We start from the raw sequence: 24,960 nt of genomic DNA, 5'->3' as shown, positions 1-24,960 counted from the left end.
GGCCACCTCACCCCCTGGGAGGAGGCGGTCCTGGAGATCGTAGGAGTGGAGGAAAATGCGCAAGTGGGGGACGGACAGAGGGCTGCATCACAGCAAGCTGGTGACAGAATAGTTTTCCACCTCTCTCATTGACATTGCATGAGTCGCTGATAATGATTCTGAAGCTCTAACAGATGGATTTATGATCATCTGCAATATGCAATGTGCATGTAACCTTGACATCACATCTCTGACTCTTTCCTTTACTCCCCCACAGGACCATTGCAAGCACCCGTCCCCACTAGCCAGGAGGAAGAACCTGAACATCAAGATTCCTCAGCGGAAGCTGTAACCTCTGAGTGCGCAGCATCAGCGGAATTAAGCGCACCCAGCACCAGCGCAGACATTCACACCTCGGTGGGACCTTTGGGACATAGAGTAGTGTTATCACCCGGTGTATCACAGCTCACAAGTGAACATCAGCAGATGGTGGAGACAGGGACAGCAGTGGAGAGTCCTAGTTGGAGGGCGCAGGACTCTGCCAGCTCGGCTCAGCTGCATGTCGACCCGCTGCCTTTGGGTCCATCCATAAGATCAGCGGTGCTGGAACTCCAGGAACAGATGCAGGAGTCTCTGGCAGGTTTTGTCTCCAAATCAAATCAAATCAAATCAACTTTTATTGTCATTGTTAGTGCACAAGTGCAGTACAACGAAATGTAGGAGTCCATAGCGAACATGAGCAGAGCCTTTGTGGCGTCATTGGTGCATGAACGCATCACCATGGAAAGGGTGGCAACCACCATGGAGGTGATAAGTCATCAGAGTGCAGAAAACATGGTGCGTGTTCAGAATTGAATGACTTCTCTGGAGGAGCGATGGTCACCTATTGAACAGAGAAACCAGACCTTCATGGAAGTCCTTCTGAGTAGGACTGCCAGTGCAGATACGGGTCCCCATGGCCCGCCTGATGTGCAGCAAGGTGCTCTCAAGCCACTTGCAAGCGCTGAAGGGGACCTGACCCATGAGAGGGAAGTTGGTGACAGACATCAAGGAAGTGGGGGCTCCTCTCCAAGCACTCACACTTCCATGCCAGAGCCCCACCAGACTCCACACCCAACTGATAGCGGCGTCTCAACCCCTGCACAGCCACATGAGCAGCAGACTGTTGACGAACCCTCACAGGCTTGCCACCTCAGAGGACGCCCGCCAAAGGTGCCGAGACAGGTGCAGCAGGAAAATGAGCAAGGGGCTTCCACATCTGCTGAAGCCACAGGGGAAGCACCATGTTGGAGCACGCGTAAGAGAAAGATACTGCACAAATACTCACAATGGTAGTCACTTGGGTGAAATTTGATGTTTTATGTGGAAAAACCATCAGATGAATAATATAAATAAAAAATCTGATGGCTACTGCTGTAGTTGTGACGTGTGTCATTTTGCAAATGGGACTTCCACATTGAGGGCTTAGGATTACTTGCAATTGTCAGTATGGTGGTTAAATTGCTAGGAATCAGCTGGTTCTTGGCCATTGTCGATGCTCAGGTAAGAAGCTGCGAGGCAAAAGTGCTTGAGTGGCTAGGCTAAGCAAATCTGGCCAAGATGTGTGCGTTCCTTGCATCCCGGGCAGCTATGTTCTCGCATACTGCTGCCGCTGGTTGATGGGCGTCTGCAAGATTTTCATTTTCGCTCTCCTCCTCCTCCTTCTCCTCCTCCTTCTCCTCCTCCTCCTCATCTGAGGAGGATATGTGAGGAGCCACTTGGTCCTCAGGAATCTGCAAGCCATGACACTGTGCCATGTTGTGAAGTGCACAGCAAACCATGATGATTCTGGAGACCCTGGCTGCTGTGTACTGCAGGGCTCCACCTGATCTATCCAGGCATGTGAAGCGCATCTTCAGCAAACTGATGGTTTGCTCAATTATGGTCCTGGTGGACATGTGGCTGCAGTTGTAGCTCTCCTCAGCTTCATTGGATGGCCTCCTCAATGGCGTCATTAGCCACGTCCTCAGGGGACAGCCCTTGTCTCCAAGTAGCCATCCGTTAAGTTGGTCTGGTGGACTGAATAACGGAGGCACACTAGACTGGCACAGTATGAAGGAGTCATGGCAACTGCCAGGGTACTTGGCACAAACATGCAAAATTTCATTCCTGTAGTCACACACCAGCTGAACGTTGAGGGAGTGGAAGCCCTTGCGGTTGACAAAAATACCTGGATTGCGATGGTGTGCCTTAAGGGCCACATGTGTGCAGTCAACGACGCACTGCACCCTTGGAAAGCCTGCCAGATTAGCAAATCCAACCGCATGTGCCGTGACACTTGCTTGATCCTTGGTGAAATGGATGTGATTGTGCGCGATGGCAAAGAGGGCATCGGTGACCTGCGTAATGCATTTGTGTGCGGCCGCCTGGGAGATGCCGCTGATGTCTGCTGCTGATCCCTGGAAGGAGCCTGAGGCAAAAAAGTTGAGTGCGGTGGTGACTTTGACGGCCACTGGTAAGGGGTGTCCACCTGGTCCTCTGGGCTCCAGGCCTTGCTGCAGCATTGCGCAGGTGTCACCCACTACCTCTCGCGAAAGTCGGAGCCGCCTTTGGCACTGCTGCTCAGACATGTTGAGGTAGCTGATCCTGTGTCTGTAGACCCTGTTTGGGGGGTATCTCCTGCGCCGATGGGCTTCCATGCGCTGGCCCCTTCTGGCCTGTGCAGCTTCAGGTGGGTGAGCAGCAGCTTGGCGCTCCTGTTGTTGCTGCTGTTGTTGGTGCTGTTGTTGTTCATGGTTCTGCTGGTGCCGCGGCTGGTCTTCATCCTCATCTAATGCCCAGAAGGGAAGGAAATTAATGGCTCCCATGCTTCTGGTATATGCCTCATTTGAGGAAGCGCTCAGTGAAGGTGGTGAGAAGGGTTTCCCAGGAGGTCACACTGGAGATGGGTGTCAGGCTCCAAACTTCCACAGCTGTGGTTATGCCTTCTAAAAGTTCCCCCAGACCTGAGACAACAAAGTCCTGCCACCTGCAAATGATGGCTGATCAAATCTCCTATTTAATGGTTGACCTGCAGCTGAGAGTCAGCAATCCAATTGTGCTCCTGCCAGGTTTCACCGTCGTGTTTCAGAACAGGCCTGTTTCACGTGGGAAAAGGGTTAAAATCGCAAAGGCATATCAAAATGGCATTATAGAGCCAATTTAGTGCTTGTTAAGGGACTTAACGGCCTATCCCGCCTCTTGGAGGCGGGATGGAGACGGGATCACTAGACACGAATTATTTAAAATTGCTTGGAGGCGGGATGGAGGTGGGGTTAGGCCCGCCTGCCAGTTTATGTAAGTTTAACCCCCCACACGCCTCCAATCCCACCTCCATGGCCCAATGAAAATCCAGCCCTATGCCTCTATTTATGTAGCCCAGTATCCTGTATGCTTTTTTAACCGCTTTCTCTATCTGCACTGCCACCTTTAACGATTTGTGCACATATACCCCCAGGTCTCTCTGTTCATGCACCCACTTTAGAATTGTACCCTTTAGTTTATATTGCCTCTCCTCTTTCTCCCTGCCAAAATGTATCACTTTGCACTTTTCTGCGTTAAATTTCATCTACCACGTGTCCGTCCATTTCACCAGCTTGTCTATGTCTTCTTGAAGTCTATCACTATCCTCCTATACTTTGAAGTTTTGCGTAACCTGCAAATTTTGAAATTGTGCTCTGTACACCCAAGTCCAAGTCATTAATATATATCAAGAAAAGCAGTAGTCCTAGTACCGATCCCTGGGGAACACCATTGTATACCTTCCTCTAGTACGAAAAACAACTGTTCAGCACTACTCTCTGTTTCCTGTTACTTAGCTAATTTTGTATCCATGCTGCCACTGTCAATTTTATTCCATGGGCTTCAACCTTGCTGGCAAACCTATTATGTGGCACCTTATCAAACGCTTTTTGTACATGTGTACGAGATGGTTTTTTAGAGCAGTACGTTGAGGAGCCAACTAGGGAACAGGTTATCCTAGATTGGGTATCGTGCAATGAGAAGGGGTTACTTAATAATCTTGTTGTGCGGGGTCCTTTAGGGAAGAGTGACCATAACATGATAGAATTCTTCATTAAAATGGAAAGTGAAGAAGTCCAATCCGAAACTAAATCTAAACAAAGGAAACTACGATGGTATGAGGAGTGAGTTGGCTTTGATTGATTGGGGAGCTTCATTAAAAGGCATGACGGTGGATTGACAATGGCTAACACTTAAGGAACGAATGCATGAATTGCAACAGTTATACATTCCTTTCTGGCGCAAAAACACCAAAAGAAAAGCGGACCAACCATGGCTAACAAAAGAAATTAAGGATAGTATTAGATCCAAAGGGGAGTCATATAAAGTTGCCAAAAAAAGTAGCAAGCCTGAGGACTGGGAGCAGTTTAGAGTTCAGCAAAAAAGGACCAAGAGATTGATTAAAATGGGAAAAATCGAGAATGAGAATAAACTTGCAAGGAACATAAAAGTGGATTGTAAAAGCTTCTACAAGTATGTAAAAAGAAAAAGATTAGTGAAGACAAATGTAGGTCCCTTACAGTCAGAAACAGGAGAATTTATAAATGGGAACAAGGAAATGGCAGGGCAATTAAACAAATGCTTTGGTTCTATCTTCACGGAAGAGGACACAAATAACTTCCCAGAAATGCTAGGGAACCAAGGGTCTAGTGAGAAGAAGGAATTAAAGGAAATTAGTATTAGTAAAAATATAGTGCTGGAGAAATTAATGGGACTGAAAGCTGATAAATCCCCAGGGCCTGATAATCTGCATCCCGGAGTACTAAAAGAGGTAGTCATGGAAATAGTGGATGCACTGGTTGTCATCTTCCAAAATTCTATAGATTATGGAACAGTTCTGCAGATTGGAGGGTGGCAAATGTAACCCCACTATTTAAAAAAGGAGGGAGAGAGAAAACAGGGAACTACAGACCGGTTAGCCTAACATCAGTAGTAGGGAAAATGCTAGAGTCTATTATAAAGGATGTGATAACAGGACACTTAGAAAATATCAACGGGATTAGACAAAGGCAACATGGATTTATGAAAGGGAAATCATGTTTGACAAACCTACTGGGGTTTTTTGAGGATGTAACTGGTAGAATAGATAAGGGAGAACCAATGGATGTGGTGTATTTGGATTTTCAGAAGGCCTTTGATAAAGTCCCACATAAGAGGTTAGTGTGCAAAATTAAAGCACATGGGATTAGGGGTAATATACTGGCATGGATTGAAAATTGTTTAATAGACAGGAAACAGAGAGTAGGAATAAATGGGTCTTTTTCAGAGTGGCAGGCGGTGACTCGTGGGGTACCGCAGAGATCAGTGCTTGGGCCCCAACTATTCACAATATATATCAATGATTTGGGTGAGGGAATCAAATGTAATATCTCCAAGTTGGCTGACGACACAAAACTAGGTGGGATTGTGAGTTGTGAGGAGGATGCAAGAGGCTGGTCAGATGGGCGGAACAGTGGCAAATGGAATTTAACCCTGAAAAGTGTGAGGTGATGCATTTTGGAGGGACAAACAAGGCAAGGGAATACACAATGAATGGTAAGACCCTAGGAAAGACAGAGGATCAGAGGGACCTTGGTGTGCATGTACATAGATCCCTGAAGGCAGCAGAACAGGTGGATAAGGTGGTTAAAAAGGCATATGGGATACTTGCCTTCATTAGCCGAGGCATAGAATATAAGAGCAGGGAGGTTATGATGGAGCTGTACAAAACGTTGGTTAGGCCACAGCTGGAATACTGTGTGCAGTTCTGGTCGCCACACTATAGGAAGGATGTGATTGCTTTGGAGAGGGTGCAGAGGAGATTCACCAGGATGTCACCTGGGCTGGAGCGCTTCAGCTATGAAGAAAGACTGGACAGGCTGGGGTTGTTTTCCTTGGAGCAGAGAAGGCTGAGGGGGGACCTGATTGAGGTGTACAAAATTATGAGGGGCATAGATAGGGTAGATAGAAAGGAACTTTTTCTCTTAGTAGAGGGGTCAATAACAAGGGGGCATAGATTCAAGGTAAGGGGCAGGAGGTTTAGAGGGGATTTGAGGAAGAACTTTTTCACCCAGAGGGTGGTTGGAATCTGGAACTCACTGCCTGAAAGGGTGGTAGAGGCAGGAACCCTCACAACATTCAAGAAGCATTTGGATGAGCACTTGAAATGCCATAGCATACAAGGCTACGGACCAAATGCTGGAAAATGGGATTAGATTAGACAGGGCTTGATGGCCGGCGTGGACGCGATGGGCTGAAGGGCCTCTTTCTGTGCTGTATAACTCTATGACTCTATGGCTTCAAGGCGATTTAGACAAGTTGAGTGAGTGGGCAAATACATGGCAGATGCAGTATAACATGGATAAATGTGAAGTTATCTACTTCGGTAGGAAAAACAGAAAGGTAGAGTATTATTTAAATGGTGATAGATTGGGAAATGCTGATGTACAAAGGGACCTGGGTGTCCTTGTACGCCAGTCACTGAAAGCAAACATGCAGGTGCAGCAAGCAGTTAGGATGGCAAATGGTATGTTGGCCTTCATTGCAAGAGGATTTGAGTACAGGAGCAAGGACGTCTTACTACAGTTGTACAGGGCCGTGGTGAGACCACACCTGGAGTATTGTGTGCAGTTTTGGTCTCCTTACCTAAGAAAGGATATACTTGCCATAGAGGGTGTGCAGCGAAGGTTCACCAGACTGATTCCTGGGATGGCAGGACTGTCGTATGAGGAAAGATTGGGTCGACTAGGCCTGTATTCACTAGAGTTTAGAAGAATGAGAGGGGATCTCATTGAAACGTTTAAAATTCTGACAGGGCTAGACAGACTGGATGCAGGGAGGATGGTTCCCCTGGCTGGAGGGTCTAGAACGATGGGTGACAGTCTCAGGATACGGGGTAGGACATTTAGGACTGAGATGAGGAGAAAGTTCTTCACTCAGAGGGTGGTGAACCTGTGGAATTCTCTACCACAGAAGGCTGTGGAGGCCAAGTCACTGAATATATTTAAGAAGGAGATAGATAGATTTCCAGACACAAAAGGCATCAAGGGGTATGGGGAGAGAGCGGGAATATGGTATTGAGATAGAGGATCAGCCATGATCATATTGAATGATGGAGCAGGCTCGAAGGGCCGAATAGCCTTCTCCTGCTCCTATTTTTCTGTGTTTCTATGTTTTGGAAGTCCATGTACACTACATCAACCGCATTGCTCTCATCAACCCTCTCTGTTACCTCAACAAAAAACTCAATCAAGTTAGTTAAACACGATTTCCCCTTAACAAATCTGTGCTGGCTTTCCCTAATTAATCTACACTTGTCCAAGGTCAGAATTAAGCAGCAGCAGCTTCAACGGAACTGTTCTAGTTTTGGCTCCATTAAACCCTGACACTGAATGTAGTTGGGGCGTAATGGAGTCGTAGATTTGATGGGTATTGGTTTTGCCTGATTTCAGCCTATTTTTGGCCTCGCCCAAGTCTCCAGTTAGATCTGGGGTGAGTGGTGGAAGCTCCTGTCTGAATCAGGGAGGAGCTTCATTAAGTGTATGTAGAAGTGTATGAGAGGTGCTTCAAGCCCTCCGGCCAGCACTCCCATTCCAGTATCTACAGAGAGTGGGGAATTCAACTCACTTTGGCCAACATAGCGCTGGTGAGGGCTCCTGTTCCCAAAGGAAGCTGCCCCAGCAGACCTTCAGTGGTGTCATTACCATGTGTGAATGGTGAATGCCTGACTAACTGTTATACTGGATCGTTCTTCAGAAGTGCTCCGATTACAACAGGCCATGTTTTATGTGGCACTGCATTGAAAGAAGACATGTCAAGGTGATCAAGTGCCAGTGTTGCCTAACCAGCTGCACCACTAAGATGTCCTGTTGTGCCTACCCTGCCAAGTGACCGTGGGACCAGATGCAGTGCTGTGCCATGTGCTGCAAGGACACCTGTGGCTACCATGTAGCACCATGTTGGCAGGTGCACCGACAACAGGCTTGAAGCTTGGCTGGCTCTCCTTGTGTGGGCATGCTGCAATGCTAACCTATTTGGATGTTACTGTGGAATAGCATGAAGGGCAATCCTCCTCACGAGCATCTCGTGCAGCAGCACCTTGACTTCAGGAGCCAGCAAACAGGGGGTTTGGGGCTGGACTTCTCAGTCACGTCTGCACCTAGGGTTCCTCTTCCCTTCATTTTTGATTGTCCTTTCTTTATCCCCGGCCCATCAGCCTTAGTATAAAGGCTGCCAAAGTGATTAGGTGCCTTTTGATGCTTTCCAAAGGCTTCCAGCATTGTTGCCCCTCTATTGTGATGTTCCTCTTTAATTGGTCATATATCTTTAAATTTGCCTTTCAGGCAAGCTTCCTCCCCCACAACTAATGACCTGGTGTTGTGAATAATTAGGCAAATAAGTTTTCCTTGGAAAACTGCATGCTTATGAGCATTTAACCATTCAGCGAGAATTTGCATCACATTGTTATCATCCTTTATGTTCCACCCTTACAGGCAGTGCATTCCAGATCCTAACCACTCGCTGTGTAAAAAGGTTTTTCCTCTTGTCGCCTTTGGCTCTTTTGCCAATCATCTTAAATCTGTGCCCTCTGGTTCTTGACCCTCCTGCCAATGGGAACAGTTTCTCTCTATCTACCCTGTCTAGACCCCTCATGATAACCTCCTTGCTTTTGTACTCTATGCCTCTATTTATGAAGCCCAATATCCCATTCGCTTTTTTAACCATTTTCTCTACCTGCGCTGCCACCTTTAACAATTTGTGCACATACATCCCCAGGTCTCTCTGTTCGTGCACCCCCTTTAGAATTGTACCCTTTAGTTTATATTGCCTCTCCTCGTTCTTCCTACCAAAATGTATCACTTCGCACTTTTCGGCGTTAAATTTCATCTTCCATGTGCTTATGAGCACCTGGCCGTTCAGCGAGAATTTGCATCATATTTTTATTATTTAGAACTGACGTAGATTTGTAGAGGGAAATCATCCCGATTGTCTTCCAGAGGCCTGCCAGCCCAGGCCCCTCTCTAACATTGTTGTGTGGACTCAGCCAGGAAATTGCTCCGCTTCATCCATTCCACGGGTCTTTCGCCTTCACTAAGTCCAGCAGATATATTGAAAACTGATTCAGTGACATGAAACATTGATAATTATAGAACAGGCTGAAAAATCACTTTTGCCACTTTATTATTATTATTTCAGAAGGGATCAACACAGTTGTAGCCAGTAGCACATTTTCCAGAATCACTACGCTGTTAAAAAAAAACTACAGAATATTCACAGTCCTTTCCTCTCCTGTGATTTGCAGTCCCACCATTTTCATTAAATTGAGTAGAATATAATTGAGTTTGCGCACTTACGCTGATGACACCCAGCTCTACCTCTCCAACGCCTTGACCTTAACACCTCCACTGCCTTTCTGTTGTCAGACTGCTCGTCCTCCATTTAGTCCTGGATGAGCTGCAATTTACCCCAGTCAAACACAGGAAAGACTGGCCGTCATCTTCCCCCCTCCCCCACAAATTCCGTACCCTCACCACCGATGCCATCATCCTCCACGGCCACTGTCTCACATTGAACCAGGCTGTTCGCAACCTTGCCATTCTTTTGGACCCCGAACTGAGCCTCTGAACCCCATATTCTCCCCATCATGGAAACTGTCTACTTTTCCTTCTGTAACATCACCCTTCTCCGCCCTTGCCGCAACCCATCTGCTGCCAAAACCCTTATCCATGCTTTTGTTAACTCATAAATCAACAGTTCCAATGCTCTCCTGGCCAGCTTCCCTTCCTCCACTCACCTTAACCTTCAACTTATTCAACATTCTGCTGCCTGTATCCTAACCTGCACCAAGTCCCACTCACCCCTCACCCCTGTGCTCACTGACCTACATTGGCTTCTGGTCCGGCAACGCTTCTGTTTTAAAATTCTCATTCTCGTGTTCAAATCCCTCCATGGCCCCGCCGCCTCCCTATCTCGAAAACCTCGTTCAGCCCTCCGCGAACTTTGGGTTCCTGCAACTCTGGCCTCTTTTGCAACCTCTACTCTCTTTTCCCACCATTGGTGGCCGTGCTTTCAGCTGTCTGGGCCCTAAGCTCTGGAATTCCCTCCCTAAACCCCTCCATTTCTCCAACTCCCTCTCCTCCTTTAAAACCCTCCTTAAAACACACCTCTTTGACCAAGCTTTTAGTCACCCCTCTGAAAATCTTCTTTGGCTTGTTGTAGATTTTTTCCGATTACTGCCTTGGGATATTTTTCTACGTTCAAGACACTACATAAATGCAAGTTGTTGTTCTGGAAGGTTCATTTGTCAGTGAGTGCAGAAGTACTGAAAGTCACTAAGAAGTTAACTATTTTGGGGAAGGCAAAATAAAAAAATAACCTTTTTATTACAGTATCAATCTTCATAAAAACAGGAGACATATTCAATATTTTTCTTCTTCACTGAAAAGCAAACAAAAGTAAAAGTCCTTAAGCACACATTTACACACGGAGTCCAGTCAGTTTATGGGTAGGTCATGACGTATTTTATGTTCTGATATCAGGCAGTTAGGCTTTAAAATCTTTCAGAAACACGCATAGGAAAAAGAACAGCCTCCCTCCTCACATATTCTTGAACACGTGTAACCTTTCAAAAATGCAAGTATCAAGTATTTGAAAAGAAAGACTCGCATTTATATAGAGCCTTTCACAACCTCAGGATGTCCCAAAGTGCTTTACGTCCAATGAAGTATTTTTGAAGTGTAGTCACTGTTATGTAGGAAACCTGGCAGCCAATTTGCGCACAGCAAGCTTCCACAAACAGCAATGTGATAATGACCGGATAATCTGTTTTTTAGGGATGTTGATTGAGGGATAAATATTGGCCAAGACACCAGGGATAACTCCCCTGCTCTTCTTCAAAATAGTGCCATGAAATATTTTACGCCCACCTTAGAGAGCAGATGGGACCTCAGTTTAACATCTCATCCGAAAGGCAGCACCTCTGACCGTGCAGCACTCCCTCAGTACTGCACTGGAGTGTCAGCCTAGATTTGGTGCTCAAGTCTCTGGAGTGGGACTTGAACCCACAACCATGAATGGCTGTTACACAAATAAACTTAATACCAATAAATTACAGCAAAACAGTGTTGCGTTAAGTCTGATTCTAAACATGTTTGAATAGAGTTTCTAGATCAGTGCTCTTTCCTGTTATACAGTATTTGATATCTACAGTCCTCTGTGTAAGTTCCTTGGTTAAAGACTGCAGGAATGTGTGGTGGCTCCTGCTTATTCAGATTGTTGGGAATGTATTTTAGTAATAATATAGACAAAGGCTGCAGTCCTGTGCCTATGTAGCAAGAATGAGTTTGAAACACGGAGTCAAAGACTTGGAGGTACGTAAGAACATAAGAATTAGGAGCAGGAGTTGGTCATACTGCCTCTCAAGGTAGATTAAGGGTTAAATGAACAGACATACTCACAGCTAAAACCGAGATGAGATAAGATACAGCCACAGAATAACCTACATTGCAGCTAGTTGAGGTCAGCTTTCTCCCTTTCTTCCTTCCGATTTCTTCCAACCTATGGTTACCTCATCAAACCTCATCTATACTGTTTCTAGCTGCACTAATGCATAGGCATCTGCATTCCATGACCCCTCATACATATTCTCGTACTAACTTGTACCAGCCTCTACCAACATCTTCCACGTCTTCTAGACGTCTCTCACTGAAGGCTTCCTTTCTGCCGTTCAAGGTCCCAAGCCCAACAGACTGGTGTTCAGGGTTAGCGAGGCACAGAACTATGGCTAGTTGCACATGACATTTACTAGTTTCAACCTGTGTCCACTTGTGCTATGCCCATGGTTTCATTTATTGCAGTATTCCAGATTAACCTTTTTCATACCATTTACTATCTTTTATACCTCTATAAGATCATCTCTCAAACGCCTGCTTTCCAGGCTGAAAAGCCCAAGTGTCCTCAGTCTTTCCTCATAACTCAGGCCCCTGACACTAGGGAATCACCTTTATGAAACTTCTCTGCTCTGATTGTCTCTTGTTTCTCAGCACCCAGAACTGGACACAGTACTCAAAGTGAGGTTTGACCAATGCACTGTACATCTTCATCACAACATCCTCTCATTTTATTCCATTGTCATGCCCTGGGACATTTTACTACGTTAAAGCCGCTAAATGAATGCAAGTTGTTGTTGCTTTGGCGATGTAGTTCAACGTTCTCCTGGATTTGTAGATTGCTGCGTTGCATCAGTTGGACATGTATCGTGTTGAGTCTGCTAAGACTCCGAAGTCTCTATCAGCTCCGTGCTTCCCTTTTTCAACATCATTCATCAAGTGGAAACCGTCTTTCTAAAAAGCAACTTTCTGGCATAAATGAGATCTGCATTCCACTTCTCACTTTCACACACTTACCATCACATGGACACCTTTCACACACTTACCATCACATGGATACCTTTCACACACTTACCACCACATGGACACCTTTCCCACACTTACCATCACATGGACACCTTTCCCACACTTACCACCACATGGACACCTTTCACACACTTACCACCACATGGACACCTTTCACACACTTACCATCACATGGACACCTTTCACACACTTACCATCACATGGACACCTTTCACACACTTACCATCACATGGACACCTTTCCCACACTTACCATCACATGGACACCTTTCCCACACTTACCACCACATGGACACCTTTCACACACTTACCACCACATGGACACCTTTCACACACTTACCACCACATGGACACCTTTCACACACATACCACCATATGGACACCTTTCACACACTTACCACCACATGGACACCTTTCACACACTTACCACCACATGGACACCTTTCACACACTTACCATCACATGGACACCTTTCCCACACTTACCATCACATGGACACCTTTCACACACTTACCATCACATGGACACCTTTCACACACTTACCACCACATGGACACCTTTCACACACTTACCACCACATGGACACCTTTCACACACTTACCATCACATGGACACCTTTCACACACTTACCACCACATGGACACCTTTCACACACTTACCATCACATGGACACCTTTCCCACACTTACCATCACATGGACACCTTTCACACACTTACCATCACATGGACACCTTTCACACACTTACCACCACATGGACACCTTTCACACACTTACCACCACATGGACACCTTTCACACACTTACCATCACATGGACACCTTTCACACACTTACCATCACATGGACACCTTTCACACACTTACCATCACATGGACACCTTTCACACACTTACCACCACATGGACACCTTTCACACACTTACCACCACATGGACACCTTTCACACACTTACCACCACATGGACACCTTTCCCACACTTACCATCACATGGACACCTTTCACACACTTACCATCACATGGACACCTTTCACACACTTACCATCACATGGACACCTTTCCCACACTTACCACCACATGGACACCTTTCACACACTTACCACCACATGGACACCTTACCCACACTTACCATCAGATGGACACCTTTCACACACTTACCATCACATGGACACCTTTCACACACTTACCATCACATGGACACCTTTCACACACTTACCATCACATGGACACCTTACCCACACTTACCATCACATGAACACCTTTCCCACACTTACCATCAGATGGACACCTTTCACACACTTACCATCACATGGACACCTTTCACACACTTACCATCACATGGACACCTTTCACACACTTACCATCACATGGACACCTTTCACACACTTACCATCACATGTACACCTTTCCCACACTTACCATCACATGGACACCTTTCACACACTTACCATCACATGGACACCTTTCACACACTTACCACCACATGGACACCTTTCACACACTTACCACCATATGGACACCTTTCCCACACTTACCACCACATGGACACCTTTCACACACTTACCATCACATGGACACCTTACCCACACTTACCATCACATGGACACCTTTCACACACTTACCACCACATGGACACCTTTCCCACACTTACCACCACATGGACACCTTTCACACACTTACCATCACATGGCCACCTTTCACACACTTACCACCACATGGACACCTTTCACACACTTACCATCACATGGACACCTTACCCACACTTACCATCACATGGACACCTTTCACACACTTACCATCACATGGACACCTTTCACACACTTACCACCACATGGACACCTTTCACACACTTACCATCACATGGACACCTTTCACACACTTACCATCACATGGACACCTTTCACACACTTACCATCACATGGACACCTTGCCCACACTTACCACCACATGGACACCTTTCACACACTTACCATCACATGTACACCTTTCCCACACTTACCATCACATGGACACCTTTCACACACTTACCATCACATGGACACCTTTCACACACTTACCACCACATGGACACCTTTCACACACTTACCACCATATGGACACCTTTCCCACACTTACCACCACATGGACACCTTTCACACACTTACCATCACATGGACACCTTACCCACACTTACCATCACATGGACACCTTTCACACACTTACCACCACATGAACACCTTACCCACACTTACCACCACATGGACACCTTTCCCACACTTACCACCACATGGACACCTTTCACACACTTACCATCACATGGCCACCTTTCACACACTTACCACCACATGGACACCTTTCACACACTTACCATCACATGGACACCTTACCCACACTTACCATCACATGGACACCTTTCACACACTTACCATCACATGGACACCTTTCACACACTTACCACCACATGGACACCTTTCACACACTTACCATCACATGGACACCTTTCACACACTTACCATCACATGGACACCTTTCACACACTTACCATCACATGGACACCTTACCCACACTTACCACCACATGGACACCTTTCATATGAGCCCATTGCTGGTTTGGAGCTTTGTTGCTGAAATCAGAGTGACCATCTATGATTTGCTATTAGATATGGGTGTAGTATATAAAATAATGTCACTACTAACCTGTAACAACATTGGGTTTAGATAGAGTAAATAAAGAGAAACTGTTTCCAATGGCTGAAGGATCGCTAACCAGAGGGCACAGATTTAAGGTGTTTGGCAAAAGAACCAGAGGTGACATGAGGAAAAAAAATTTATGCAGCAAGTGGTTAGGATTTGGAATGCACCGTCTGACAGGGTGGTGGATACAGATTCAATAGTCGCCTTCAAAAGGGAATTGGATAAATGCTTGAAGGAGATAAAATTGCAGGGATATGGGGAAAGAGCTGGGGAGTGGAACTAACTGGATTGCTCTTCGAAAGAGCCGGCACAGACTCATAAGAACATAAGAAATAGGAGCAGGAGTAGGCCAATCGGCCCCTCGAGCCTGCTCCGCCATTCAATAAGATCATGGCTGATCTGATCCTAACCGCCAATCCACTATCACAGAACCATCTCCTGAATCTAACAGAATTAAACACATGAAATAGGAGCAGGATCAGGCTACACGGCCCCTGGGCCCGCTCCGCTACCCACAGGGCCATGTCCGATCCGAACCTAGACTCATGTCCAAATTCCTGCCCGCTCCCCGTAACCCTTAATTCCCTTTACCTCTAGGAAACTGTCTATTTCTGTTTTAAATTTATGTAATGATGTAGCTTCTACAGCTTTTTGGGGCAGCATATTCCATGGACCTACCACCCTCTGAGTGAAGTAGTTCTTCCTCATCTCAGTTTTGAAAGAGCAGCCCCTTATTCTAAGACTATGCCCCCTAGTTCTAGTTTCACCCATCATCGGGAACATCTTCCCCGCATCCACCCGATCCAACCCCTTCACAATCTTATATGTTTCAATAAGATCGCCTCTCATTCTTCTGAACTCCAATGAGTAGAGTCCCAATCTACTCAGCCTCTCCTCATATGTCCATCCCCTCATCCCCGGGATTAACCGAGTGAACCTTCTTTGTACTGACTCGAGAGCAAGTATGTCCTTTCTTAAGTATGGACACCAAAACTGTACACAGTATTCCAGGTGCGGTCTCACCAATACCTTGTACAACTGAAGCAATACCTCCCTATTTTTATATTCTATCCCCCTAGCAATGAAAGCCAACATTCCATTGGCCTTCTTAATCACTTGCTGCACCTGCATACTAACCTTTTGAGTTTCGTGCACCAGGACCCCCAGATCCCTTTGTACTTCAATACTTTCCAGTTTCTTGCCATTAAGATAATAACTTGCTCTACGATTTTTCCTGCCAAAGTGCATAACCTCACACTTTCCAGTATTGTATTCCATCTGCCAAATCTCTGCCCATTTACTTAGCCTGTCGATGTCCCCTTGCAGGTTTTTTATGTCCTCCTCACTCACTACTTTCCCTCCCATCTTAGTATCATCTGCAAACTTTGATATGTTACACTCTGTCCCCTCCTCCAAATCGTTAATATAGATTGTAAAGAGTTGGGGACCCAGCACTGACCCCTGCGGAACACCACTAGTTACTGATTGCCAGTCTGAGAATGAACCATTTATCCCAACTCTCTGCCTTCTGTTAGATAGCCAATCCTCTAGCCATGCCAGAATATTACCCCCAATCCCGTGATTTTTTATCTTAAGCAATAATCTTTTGTGTGGCACCTTGTCAAATGCCTTTTGGAAGTCTAAATACACTACGTCCACTGGTTCCCCTTTATCCACCCTATACGTTACTTCCTCAAAGAACTCCAGCAAATTTGTCAAACATGACTTCCCCTTCATAAAACCATGCTGACTTTGTCCTATTAAACTCGATGGGCCGAATGGCATCTTTCTGAGCTGTACTATTCTATGATTCTATGATTGCCTTTTTTTGGTTACCAGGGTCTTTTACCAAATCTCAATGCTTTTATCTTCCACGGTGTTTTAACAAAAGACTTTTGTTCTTCATTTCGGGCAGCAAGACCTTTAAGTTCAAAGAAGAGCTTCTGCTCCTCTGAGCCCCACAAGGAAAGTCACGGCCTCCACCTGCCTCAGACACCCCCTCCTTCCCTCCTACAAAACCCTCTCCCCGCTGCTTGCCTAAAATCCGTTCTGGGTGGGAAATGGACCTACAGCATTTAAATGAGGCCTGGAAGTTAAAATACCCCGAACCTGAAACTCAGGCCAGTGAGTGCGTTTTGCACTCGCCTATCCCACCCCCACCCACCTGAAACTCACTTTGGGTTCAAATGAACCCTTTGTTTTGGCCAGCGAGTGTTTAGCACAGATGGAGACTCATCACCACAACACAAATTACACAGCAATCCATGGATATTGAGTTTCTGTTTGCCTCCCACTTACCAGAAACCTTAAGCATTGGTTTGCCATAGCCAAGGCTTAGGGGACCCTAATTATGTGTAGAGAAAAAAGAAAGACTTGTATTTATATAGCGCCTTTCATAACCACCAGACGTCTCAAAGCGCTTTACAGCCAATGAAGTGTAGTCACTGTTGTAATGTGGGAAACGTGGCAGCCAATTTGCGCACAGCAAGCTCCCACAAACAGCAATATGATAGCGACCAGATAATCTGTTTTTTGTTATGTTGGTTGAGGGATAAATATTGGCCAGGACACCGGGGATAAATAGTGCCACGGGATCTTTCACATCCACTTGAGAGAGCAGACGGGGTCTCGGTTTAACGTCTCATCTGAAAGACGACACCTCCGACAGTGCAGCACTCCCTCAGCACTGCACAGCCTAGCTTTATGTGCTCAAGTTCCTAGAGTGGAACTTGAACCCACAGCCTTCTGTCTTCAGAGGTGAAGTGTGCTACCCACTGAGTCACAGCTGACGCAGAGCTACTACCAGTTGAAACGGTGCAGTTTGTTGATACACATCACTGGTAGGTTCCTGCTGCCTGTCCAGCTAAGATCACTCTACCCGTTAGACATTTGTTTACATGGCTGTCTGGAGCAGAGTGGGATGAATCCCGCCCTTTATTAACAGGTCTACCCCTCCTTTCAGTGACCCAGGCTGGCTTATTAATCAACACACCTTGCAGTACTGCTTACCTTCCTGGCTGAGGTATTGGATTACCCAAGTGTGACACAGAGGATTGACTTGGTTCCACTCTCCCATCACATGGAGTGTCATTTTACAGCCAGCTCAACTCCACTTACCTCACTCCTCCTCCCAGGAAGTTTCTCGATAAAATTAAGGCGGGCTGATTCTATGCTATTATGCAGACTGAGGAACCAAGTAAAGAACGAGGCAAGATCTGAGTGATTTCAATCTGTTTCTGGGATAGACGCTGATGGATAGAATCACTGTTAAATGAATTTTTCATACGATCAGTTTCAAATGCCGTTTTTAGAATGCAGGACCGTATCCGGTTTGTGTCCACAGACCTTGCAATTAAAAGGCGTAATCTAATTTCATAAAATCATTGCACTTGAGGTAGATCTCACCTCGATCTTTACTGTCTGTCCCCTTGTTAATTACACTAACTGCTGTTTTTGCAGCCTTGTATTTGTTGCTATTAAACAGCTTACAGTCCTCATATTTCTGCCCCTTGTGCCCGGGCACAGGCCAGTCAGAGTGCACCTGAAGAGCGCTCTGTCTGGCATGACGTAAAACCACAATGGTCTGATGTTTTCCCTGCCGCAGGCCTGGCCCTTGTCGGGGCCTGCAAGCAGAGTCGGGGGAGGGGGTGGAAATCCAGCGGCTGTTGCAGTTCCGAAAGGCCTGCAGCAGTTGTAATGTTCACCAGTTGTGGAGCCTTCTGTTCACAAATAGCAGCCTGAAGGCTTCCGTCCTCCCAGGACCCATTGCGGGGACCTGTAAATAAAAGATTCTGCTTGCCATTTTAGGCTTTCCTGGTCCTCGGTCTGCGAGGGGCCCTGTACAAGGGGAAACTATCAGCATCTTCCGGCCACCACTGAGTTTGTCTCCTGCCTATTGAACGTGGAGGACAGTGAGGTGGAAGGATCCTTCATCTCCTCTTGGGTGATTCCTGGAAAACCCAAAGGGATGAAGACCCAGAATCACAGGCTTCTGTCCCGTTTACCTCTGCTTTGCACCTGGGAATGGAACATTCCCCAGGTGCATAGGAAAGGAGAATCTGTGCTTAACCTGTGCCATTTTTGTCACTTCTGAAGACACTGAATGACTGGAAGAGCAGGCAGTGCCCTGAATTGAGCGCTGACCTCAATGCCCAGGTTTTTTTGATCTGAGCTCCATGTCAATTGAGATTCAGGAGCGGAATCTTGCAATATTGGGGCTACAATTTCAGGTGGTTTGGGGGTTTACCTGAAGAGTTTCAGGTCTGATTTTCGGCAGCACGTTCAGGCGCTAACAATCCTCCGAGGTGGCCAAGATGGGGTCTTGAGCTGAAACGCCTGTTTAGCCTGAGTTTAGTACAAGACACCATCTTGGTAAAGGAGTTGAAGCCTGCGCTCGGAACAGCTGCCCGGAGGCTCGTTAAACATTTGATTACCACTTAAAATGCCTGATAGCTCATTAATGAGGCTGCACCGCATTTTGGTGGCTGGTACTTGTCCTATCGCCCTCTCTTTACAGCAGCCAGCTGTTCGGGAGTAAACAGGGCGTTGATGTCGATTTTAAGCGCTGCTTAAAGGGCAACTCACCATTTCATGTTCACTTGCTGCTGGAGCTGTGAAGAGGGCCTTTGAAACACACCGGGAGACTTTCTGGGACACTTTGTTAAGAATTCACCAACACTCGAGCAACATTTATTCCGTAAATTCTCTGAGGACTTCACCGAAAAGGAATAAGTACTGTGCTACTCACCTTATAGGAGTCACCAGGAGAGAGAGAGTGCTTGGTATTGGGGATCTCGCTCGGGGTACCCCTTGGTCTGGACGAAGAATGGGAACAGGACATGCGGCTGGGCAGAGCGGCACCAGCTGCTGCAGGGGAGAGGGACAGGAGGGCGAGATGGACTCCTTCCCCCCCCCCCGCGGGTACAGGACATCCCTCCTCCTTTGGATCTCCAGGACCTCCAGCGCCGCATCCGGGAACCTGTGCCCCTCTCCCTCGGCCCCTGAGCCATCCTGCAACGTGCCGCCGTGTGCCAGCCAGAGCACTCCACACCTTCAGTGGAAATGGGTGCGAGGAGCTCACATGTACTGCTCCATGAAAATTGAGTCTAATCAGCACTTGAGTGCTAAACCTGCAGGTTTCTGGTTTAGCACCTCCAGGTAAGTTCAAATTATGGTCATCAGCAATTAGGACCAAAATTGCATGGTAAAACCAGACTTTCAAACAGGCGTGTCTTATTAGCACTGCACCCATTTAGTGCCTGTTTTCACCCTTTGGCCAAAATAACCCCTTCAGCATTCAGTTTTATCATCAGTTGCAGTTAACCAGTGAAAAGCTAAAGGGAGAAAAATTGGGTTGGTTCGTTAGAACGGGGCGTAAATCTCCCAGGGCCCGGGTGCAGCACCGCTAACACCTCCCCTGAAATTCAGCGGGAGGTTAGCAGCGGTGGTAGCTGGTAGCGCTCCGTGGCGCTGCGCCGCCAGTGATGACGTCATAGCCGTACGCAGCGCCCCGCTTGCACCCCGGCCGCAAACTTCCCTTGCGCCCCCTGACCTACCGCCGGATGATATGCCTGACAGGGTCAGGGTGGCGTTTTTGCAGCGGCAGCGGCGCTACTTAAAGGGCAGGTGCCAGGCCGCCATTTTTATTTTGGCCGACTGCCAGCACCTGCCCTCTTTCCCTTTTTTACGCGGGGTGCCGGCCGCGATCGCTGAGCCCGGCACTCCTCTTGAGTGCCAGGCTGTTTCCACGGCACCCCGCTCCCCGGTGGTCTAGCAGGGTCTCGGTGCGCGCAGCACTAGGCCCCTCCCCTTTAATCAGGGGAGGAGGCCTGCAATGACACGGCGTTATGTGCCAACACGCGTGGCGCTGTTGCACGTAGTGTCGTGAACTTCAGTAGTAGTGCCCCAAGGAGGGGGAGCGCTTCCAGTAGCACCCCACTTCCTGCTTTGGGCGCTACTACTGAATTTACGGCGGAGGCGCTAACTTTTTTGGGGCGCCACCCAATTTTTCCTCCAAAGTCTTCTTCTGGAAGGTTTCACACTGCTAGGAAAAAGGCAAACTGAAGTATAACTTGCAGTTCTGTTATTCATCTTGCATTGGAGCAATGATACGAAAGCTGCTGCCCACCAATGCAAGGACCACAGTCCTAACAACACAAAGCTAGCGCTGGAACTTCCTACTTATACCCGGCACACAAGAGCTGCTGAAGCCTTGGGTCTCCCTTGGACCGGGCTAACTCCCTCCTCCCGATCGAAGCAAGACACCCACCTCGCCCGATCACTGCCCAGAGCCTTTTGCTCCTCCATCCACATGACGCCGATCTCCAGCCTGCCCCTCGTCTCCCGATCGCAAGCCTCCTCCCCCCGCACCCCCCAGTCGCAATCCTGGAGCCGCTGCTCCCTTCCGAGTGCCGGGGACCATCCCCAAGGGTCCCCAGCTGTGGCCTCCTGCCACTAGTGTTCCCTCCCACCCACCGGCTGGGCTGTCCATTCGGCTGGCTGCTGGGCGGGAGGCGGCCCTACAATATTGTAATGAGGCCCTGCCGTTAAGAAGTAAGCACTAAGCTCATGGTCTACAGGGCAGCAGTGATACCTGCCCTGCTGTATGCCTCAGAGACATGGACCATGTACAGCAGGCACCTCAAAGCACTGGAGAGGTAACACCAATGCTGCATCCGCAAGATCCTGCAAATCCATTGGCAGGATAGGCGCACCAACGTCAGTGTTCTTGCTCAGGCCAACATCCCCAGCATCGAAGCTCTGACCACGCTCAATCAGCTCCGATGGACGGGTTACATTGTCCGCATGCCCGATACGAGACTCCCAAAACAAGCGCTCTACTCGGAGCTCCGGCACGGCAAGAGAGCCCCAGGTAGGCAGAGGAAATGCTTCAAGGACACCCTCAAAGCCTCCTTGAAAAAGTGTAACATCCCCACATACACCTGGGAATCCCTGGCCCAAGACCACACAAAGTGGAGGAGAAGCATCCGGGAAGGCGCCGAACACCTCGAGTCTGTTCGCCGGGAGCAAGTGGAAGCCAAGCGCAGGCAGCGCAAGGAGCGCACGTCAACCCAAGCACTCCACCCACCTGCCCCTTCAACCACCGTCTGCCCCACCTGTGACAGAGACTGTAGGTCCCGTATTGGACTCATCAGTCACCTGTGAGCTCATTTTTAATGTGGAAGCAAGTCATCCTCGGTTCCGAGGGACTGCCTAAGAAGAAGAAGAAGAATGGCACGGCCTCCATGTCCCGAGCCTTGCCGGGTTCCTCTGCTGATTGAGGGCTCCCATACACTGTCCCTGGCACCTTGTTAATATCAGGGCCACAGTGTGGGTCTGGAGCCACACGTTGGCTCGATGAGTAAGAATTCCAGGTTCCCTGAAGGACATTCATGAACCAGTTCGGTATTTATAACAACCGAGCAGCTTTCATGATTATTTTTCTGGTACCTTATTTCTTAAATTCAATGAAATTCAAGGCCCTCTGCCTTCAGCAGTGTCTTCACTCGCCTTCCTGTCCTGGTAAAACATTCAGTAACAAGCCTGGGACAACAAGCAGAGAGCACTTGGTCTGCCAATTATTTTTAAGCTACTAGAATGATTCCTATACCTCCCAAAGATCTATGTTCAGTCCTTGATAAGTGATAAAACAGCACATCAAGCCTTGATTTAGGTTCAAAATATTAAGTAAATTTATTAAATAAATGAGCATGAAATTATGCAACAACAATATATTTAATACATTTAATATATTATATATATTTACTATGTATCATTATTAACATATATATTTACTATATATTTTTTTTAATTTGTTCATGGGATGTGGGCATTTATGCCAGCATTTATTGCCCATCCCTAATTGCCCTTGAGAAGGTGGTGGTGAGCTGCCTTCTTGACCCGCTGCAGTCCGTGTGGTGAAGGTACTCCCACAGTGCTGTTAGGGAGGGAGATTTTGATCCAGCGACGATGAAGGAACAATTATATACTTCCAAGTCAGGATGGTGTGTGACTTGGAGGGGAACTTGGAGGTGGTGGTGTTCCCATGCACCTGCTGCCCTTGTCCTTCTAGGTGGAAGAGGTCGTGGGTTTGGGAGGTGCTGCCGAAGAAGCCTTGGGGAGTTGCTGCAGTGCATTTTGTAGATGGTACACACTGCAGCCACGGTACGCCGGTGGTGGAGGGAGTGAATGATTATGGTAGTGGATGGGGTGCCAATCAAGCGGGCTGCTTTGTCCTGGATAGTATGTTTATATATTTATACAAACCAGCAGGCTCCTAACAATGGGAATGCTACAAAACAAAGGATTGAACTCTACTCCAAATGGTACTGGCCTGATCCTCAGGAAAGCTTTCTGTCTGTGTTTAGGCGCAAACCTCACATTTTCTCCAATACCTTCTGTGCCACCTGCTATATATCTGTGCAGCAATCACTTTGTTTACACTGCCATGGAGAATGAGTTAATGCCAGTGAAAAGTGGGACACTAAGCAGAACATAAATGCTCAAACATCTTTATTAAATCAGGAGCATCTACAGCTGAAAACCCACAAGGATCGAGAGTATCTTAAGCTATATGCTCGCTGAAGTCATGCTGAGCCGACTTCATGATGTCATCCTAATTAATCAGGCATAACGAGCTCCCTGAACTTCATGTGTCAGCCGGTGCTCAGTATCAATGGACAGGGGCTGAGAGATTGGAATAACATACCATGGCAGCTCTTAAAGGCTGCAGATGCTATTTAAAGGGGGCTCCTTCATTCTTGCTGTTCCCACACTGGGAACTGGCTGCTCGCAGATGCAGAGCTCCTCTGTTTCTGACGCTGCAAAGGAGAGTCGCCATGTTTGGGATGCCACGGCACCTTCCCAGCAGGAGCGCCATCTACTCTGCTTGGCAGGAGGCAGCGTACAGAGAGGACTGAGACTGTAAAAGGAAAAGGATGGTCTTAGATATAGCTTCACAAGGGTCAAAGAGTATGGGAGTAGGTGAGGAAACATGTAGCAGGAGGACATCTGCCAAGCTAAGGCTAGCCAATACTTCACTATCTCAAATAATTGGGCACATTATACATGCCACAATAAGATTTCTCTGTAAGGATTTCGCAATAATTTTGAAATTTCCTACAGTTCCGAAGATTGATTTTTGATTAAAAGAATACCTGGGTAATATACCTTTAATAATCCAGGGATCAAAATGGCCGTCAGACCTCGTGGCAGAAGACAAAAGACATTGAAAAGGCAGCTTGTGTGTGTCTGTGAAAAAGGGGTAATCAAAGATGGCTGCCCGACCTCGTGTCAGGACACAGACTGTGGACATATGAAAAGGGAAGATCAAAGATGGCTGACTAAACTGCCAATCAAAGGCAGTTCAGGGAGTTCCCCTCCCTGCAGAGACAATCAACAGAAACTGCTACTATATTTACACAAAGGATTAACCACTTGAGACTGCGGTTTCAGTTTGACCACAGGACAATGACTTTTGTTTACACTAACTTTCAAAGCTGTTTACTCAGCAATTATAGAAAGTCATGCTTTTTTCAAACCAAGACAACTCCATTCAAACTCAGTATGATGAATGGGAATACATTCACAAACCCATCACCATAAATGGGTAATTCATCCAAACCCATCACAAACAATGGGGACAGTTTGGATCCCTTTTGTTCAGCCCAGATGCACCTGGATTTGGGCGGGAAGGTTTCGGCCCCAATTGGGGTATAAGATAGCTTCTCAAGAAGCCATCTCTCTCTCTCTGCCACCTCGTCTCCGTGCTCTGCCTACAGAAGAACAGCTCAGAAGCCTGCCTAAAGGAGTGAAATACCAGCAGTTTACTTTTAAATACTGGGGTATTTTCTACTTCAGGGCAGTGAAGATCATAGACTGCAGGGG

Source organism: Somniosus microcephalus, chromosome 9, assembly GCF_052327205.1.
Source record: "Somniosus microcephalus isolate GS21.2 chromosome 9, FLI_Smic_1.0, whole genome shotgun sequence".
Lineage (NCBI taxonomy): Eukaryota > Metazoa > Chordata > Chondrichthyes > Squaliformes > Somniosidae > Somniosus > Somniosus microcephalus.
The sequence above is the reverse complement of the archived record's forward strand: the minus strand, read 5'-3'. Positions refer to the sequence as shown.